Genomic DNA, 6,558 nt, shown 5'->3' on the forward strand with positions numbered 1-6,558 from the left:
ATATATATATATATCATCATCATCGTTTAACGTCTGCTTTCCATGCTAGCATGGGTTGGACGATTTAACTGAGGACTGGTGAACCGGATGGCTGCACCAGGCTCCAATCTGATTTGGCAGAGTTTCTACAGCTGGATGCTCTTCCTAACGCCAACCACTCTGAGAGTGTAGTGGGTGCTTTTACATGCCACCGGCACAAAGGCCAGTCAGGCGGTACTGGTAACAGCCATGCTCAAAATGGTGTATTTTACGTGCCACCTGCATAGGAGCCAGTCCCACAGCACTGGCAACGACCTCACTCGAATGTCTTTTCATATGCCAGTAAGGCAACGCTGGTAACGATCACACACACACACACATATATATATGTATATATATACCCTCACACATACCAGGCCTCTTTCAATTTCTGTCTACCCAATAATACTCTCACAGCCACCCTTGTACTAACATCTTTTTCCTAGGTATTGTGTGTCAAAGAACACGTCCAGTTAGTCACTCTTTTGAGATGTTTACTTTTGTTTCTAGTTGGTCAGCCAACTATAAAGAGGCTTCTTCATTGGTTTATTTAACCTAGTGATGATGTTGAGTGGAGAATTTTTTTTGCTCATAGCTGCCCTACTCAAGTACTAGGGGAAAATGGATATTTTAGAATGTTTTAACCCATCGATTAGCTACATTTCTTATGCAGAAACTGTTAAAAACATCAATTTCATTGATCAGTGTTATTTCAGTTTTATGATATATTGGTTTAAGGCAGCAAGCTGACAGAATTGTTACCATGCTGGGCAAAATGATTAGCAGCATTTTGTCTGTCTTTACATTCTGAGTTCAAATGCTGCCAAGGTCAACTTTGCCTTTCGTCCTTTTGGTGTCGATAAAATAAGCACCAGTTGAGCCATGGGGCTGATGTAATTGACTTAACCTCACTTTTGAACTTGTTGGCCTTGTGCCAAAATTTGAAACCAATTGGTGCCTAATTCACTTAATTTCTTGAGCAAAAAACTATACAAACCTTTGCATTGTAGATCTAAAAGATATTCTAAGAAATTCACATTAAGCTCACTATGCAACTTCGTTTTTGAAAAAAAACACATTCATATGGAATTGATTTGTTATTATTTAACATTGTTGTACTCAACTACCATAGTTGTATCTTCTATGTCGATATCATTGTCAGATGATGTGAACAATTCCAATTTCTCATCTTTTTCAACATATTTTTTTAATAAAAATGGGTTTTTTTTTTATTTCACGATTTAAAACATTGTATACAAATTTTTATTGTAAATGAAATAATTTATATAAAGTGAAATTATTAAAAATTGCTATTTAAAAATAAAACATCTGAAAGTTGTTTTTTGTTTTTTCTTCTTCATTAAACCTTTCTGAAATAACTGTTCTCTTCTTTGCAAAGTTTTCTTCATACACTATTTACTAATGCAAAGCATGAACATCATAAACTCTCATAAAACTATTGGGTTGACAACTAAGTTCCCACCGTTTTTTTAAATTTTGGAATCTATTTTTTTTGAGAATTCTATTTTTGAATCATTTTGGAACCTATTCTGTTTTTTTTCTAGTTAATTTTAGTTAATTTTTGTTTATTTTCTGATCATTAAAATGGAATGTCAAGTTAAGAAAAAACGAGCATTTTTGACACCTCCTTCTTTTTGCTTTTAATCAAAGTTCTAAGGCCACAAAAGCTGCTTGCGACATTTGTGCCGTGTATGGATAGGGTGCCTTGGCTGAAAGAACCACTCGTGATTGGTATGCCAAGTTCAAAAATGGAAATTTTGACCTCAAAGACGCACCTTGTTCTGGCTGTCCAGTTGAGTTCAATGAAGAGCGATGAAATCAACTTTTGCATGGAAATTCTCTTTCAAATGCCTTGTGCAGAGTTTCATTCAACTCTGATGCAGAATTGAGAGCTTGGTTGGATCAATTTTCCGAGTCGAAATTGGGTGATTTCTACCAACGAGATATTGAAAACCTTGTTGAACATTGGGAAGAAGTTGTAAACAACTAGGATGAATACATTATCGATTAATTAGTTATTTTTTGTTAAAATTTAAATTTTTAAAAACAGCAGGAACTTAGTTGCCAACCTAATAGGTTAATACTTATAAATCTAGACAAATTGTCATTGCCATGACATTCTGCCTAACCTGTTCTTGGTTTAATTTATTATTTTAATGAGGCACTAATTAGAAGTTGTGATCCTTATCTTCTAGTTCAATTCATCACTTCAAGTCACTATTGAAATTTCTTTGAATATCCTTTTAATATGTTCATAAGTTTTACTCCCTCTGAGAGTTGTTATCTTCCTATCAGTTCAATTATACACCATTTTCACAAGTCATAGCTAATATATATTTTTAGCTAGGCTGAAACAATCAGAACCATCTGCATTGTCAATAATGTCTAAAAGTTCCAAACACAAAAGATTTAAAATGTATAGTGACACTTTTTCAAAGGGTCTGTGGATTTCTCTCACTTGCAATGTTTATTTCATGTGCATAATGCATTTAAGGCACAAACATCACAAATTCTCCATTTAAATTGTATAGTTCATAAAAATTTAGCCAGGTTCTTTTACCCAAGACATACTACATAAATTTGTAGTACAAAAATGCCTGAATGGTTTAAGAAGTTTCTTCCAACCATATGGATATGGGTTCAATGCTAGTGCACAACACTTAGGGCAAATATCTTCCATTATAGCCTAAGGCCAACTGAAGCCTGATGAGTGGATTTGGCTGACAGAAACTAAAAGATGATGATGATGATATCATCATCATCATCATCATCATCATCACGATAAATGATGATAAATCATTTTCATCATTTAACATATGTTATCCATGCTGGCATGAATTAGACAGTTTGAAGTAGAAGACTGCACCAGGCTTCACTGCCTTTTTTTGGCATGGTTTTAATGGCTGGATGCCCTTCCTAACAACAACTATCTTACAGACTGAGTGCTTTTTACATGGCACCAGCTAAGTCTGTTTTGACATGGTATTGTCGACTGGATGCCCTTCCAAAATGCCAACCACATACAGTGCGGACTAGATGCTGTTTACATGGCACCAGCACTGGTGAGATTACCAAGTAACTTGCAAGACAGAGATCCTTTGAGAGGTGGGGGACATTGGAGGAGGTGGCCTTGTGCAAGGTGATGAGAGGTGAGAATGTGTCAGAGGGACAGAAACAAGTGTCTTGCTGTAGAAGGGATACATGTTTAGCCAGTCAGAGAGAGTGATCAAGAATGAGAGAGTGGAAGACAGCAAGGGTTTGAGAGCAGGAGAGAGATGGTGGCAAAGTGCCAGGGCATATCCTCAAGGTATGAGGATCAGAAGATAAATGGGTTGGTAGAGTAGAGAGATACAGATTGTGGTGAAGTGACAGGGCATACTCTAAAGGTATTGCCAAGGGTGAATGAGGAGGGAGTAGGGACTTCACATGAATGCAGAGTGTGCAGGGTGAGGAATACAATGACTGGTGAAACTTGGGTATATAGAGGAGGTGGGGAACAACAGGATAGCAATGATACAGTGGAGACACGACTGGGGAGTGAAAAAGAGGAAATATAAGGAAGAGAAGAGATATAGTTTGGCATGCTGAGTTAGGGTGTGTGAAAAATTTTATTCTTACATGTGGGTGGAACACACAGCACTCCCAAAACTCAGTTTGAATGAAGATGGTTTGAGGTTCCCAAGAACCTCATACCATCAGACATCCCAGTCCATTAGTTTGTGAGGTTCAGCATCCTGAGATTGGTTTTCATTAATTTATCTCATGTCCTCCTCTGCCACAGGTGCCACCCTCTTTCAATATATATAACTGTCTTTATACATATTGCATGTCCAAACCAACGTAGTCTTCTGCACAATTTTTCTCTTAGCATATTTGCATTTTGTCATACATGCACATTGACGCAGTATATCTACTGGAGCATACTAGCTTCATTCCTCTCTAGTCTATGCATGCCTTCTGCAGTCATAGCCCACATCTCGCTACCATGGAGTATAGCCATTCATACACAGGTCCTTTTGTTGCTAACAGAGGTAATAGCTCTCTGAACTGCCTCCATCCTGTTCTTATTCCAGCAACAATACTTTCAGCACATCCTCCACCATTCCTAGTTGGTCACCTGGGTAACAGAAACAATCTATAAACTCAAGAGAGCCTCCTGGGTGTTTAAGAGTCGAATTCCCAAGTGTTCTTAGTGCGTATTGTTCCTGCACATCTACCATATATGAAGACAACTTTTTTGTTAATCTACCTGTGATTCCACTGCACCTCTGTTGTGTCCATAGCTTAAATTGGTTGCAACAAATGGAATTACTTCCAACTCCTTTCCTATGTACTGTGCAGGGCCAGATACCTGACAGAAAGAGAGTCTTATCTACTTTCTTGCTAACAACAGCTTTGGTCTTTGCTTGTTAACTTAAGGCCCTTTGATTCCAGATTTTGCTTCTATACCAGGAATTTCTTCTCCAATTCTGCAACAACAGTGAGGTCAGCAGCACAGTCTGGAAGACTATGATGAATGAGTGAACTGAGAACTGAGCCTGGTGAACTCCTACTTGTACGCTAAATTAATCACTGTATTCATGACTGACAGCACCACTATATATAGCTTGTACAGCTTTTACAAGCCACTCATCTACTCTTAAGTTCCTTAGAGATCGCCAGATAACAGAGCAAGGGACTCTATCAAATGCTTTCTCCAGGTTGACGAAAGCCATGTACAATGGCTTGCTTTTGGCCAAATACTTTTGCTTCTGTCTCATTAGAAAGATGGTATCTGTGGTACGCTTCCTGCATCTCATCTAATTTAATTCTTTTCCTAATCAACTGAGCCATAATCCTTTCTGTAAATATACATTGGAGGTTTCTATGGGACAACCTGTTGAGGAACACTGACCAGATCTGTAGATGGTGCAAGGTCCCCTCTCGACCCAAGATAACGTGGTGGTGGATCAATGTTGTTGACAGGGCTAGTAGAGAAAAAAAACAGGCTTGGAAGGACTGGAAGAACGGTGGTAGCAGGGAATTGTATCAGACTGCCAAAGGGAAGCTAGGAGACAGGTTTATTTAACCAGAAGGGAAGCAGATAAGAAAAAATTTGCCAATCTTCTGCACCATGAGGACGAAAGACTTGAGGTATTTCATGTTACAAGACAGTGTGTGAGAAAGAATCATGATGTCGTACGAGAGAAATGTGTCTGCATGGATGATGGTTCACTTGCACTAAATGAGGCAGCAAAGAGGGAGGTTTGGAGATGCCACTTTGAAAGGTTGCTCAATAAAGAAAATGAATGGGAGAAAGAGAGTCTGCCGAATGTCGACCCAACAGAGAGACCAGCTATTCGAATTGACAGTACCTTGGTAGATAAAGCAATTAAGAGTATGAAGACAGGGAAAGTCCCCGGCCCATCAGGAATCACCACAGAGATGCTCAAAATATCTGGTGGTGTTGGCTTTAGCCTAGTCACCCGTATAGTTAACCAGATGATACATGAAGGAGTCATACCTAATGACTGGTATAGCATAGTCAACTGCTACAAAGGTAAAGGTGACGCTTTAGATACAAATAATTACAGAGGTATCAAGTTGATGCATTAGGTAATGAAGGTCATAGAGAGAGGCATAGACCAACTAATTAGGAAGAGAGTCAGTTTAGATGAGATGCAGTTTGGGTTCGTGCCTGGGAAAAGCACCACTGATACTATATTTCTGGTAAGACAGCTGCAGGAGAAATACCTAGCCAAAGATAAACCTCTGTACCTGGCTTTTGTTGACATGGAGAAAGCCTTTGACAGGGTCCCCCAATCCCTTATCTGGTCGTCAATGAGTAAGCTAGGGATAGATGAATGGTTAGTGAGAGCTGTGCAAGCCATGTACAGGGACGCTGTCAGTAAGGTGAGGATTGGCAATGAGTACAGTGAAGAATTCCAGGTAGAGGGGTCCACCAAGGTTCAGTCCTCAGCCCCCTCCTATTTATCATAGTCCTCCAGGCAACAACAGAGGAATTCAAGACAGGATGCCCTTGGGAGCTCCTCTATGCTGATGACTTTGCACTTGTAGTGACGTCATATTGGCGCCAAAAAGCATAGGCGCCATTACTGAATCCTTAACCACGCATGCGTGGGTTTCAACATCGAAGCGTTCCCGCGATTAGACTGTCTCTTACCAAGCCAGACAGTGACCAAGCAAGACGTCTAAGCAAGCTCTCCCATTTGAGTGTGGTTGAACCTAGTTGTCTCTATAACGACACCAGCTCGAAGAACCGTACATCTACATTTCAGGCTACTCTAAAAGCGGACAATTAGAAGCTGTTTTCCTTTTCTACCGAACAATAAATATTTGTTGTTGTTGATCAGTTTGGAGTTTCTGCGTTCAGTTCTCTTCCAATTTAATGTAGGAAAGTTAGGTGTATATCTAAAGATATATAACCCACTCTCCTAAACTCTAATTGCTGAGTCACTATCAGAACTAAAGGAGAAGTTTCAGGTGCGGAAGCAAGGATTAGAATCGAAGGGCCTTAGA

This window comes from Octopus bimaculoides, chromosome 13 (assembly GCF_001194135.2).
Source record: "Octopus bimaculoides isolate UCB-OBI-ISO-001 chromosome 13, ASM119413v2, whole genome shotgun sequence".
In the NCBI taxonomy this organism is placed as follows: Eukaryota; Metazoa; Mollusca; class Cephalopoda; order Octopoda; family Octopodidae; genus Octopus; species Octopus bimaculoides.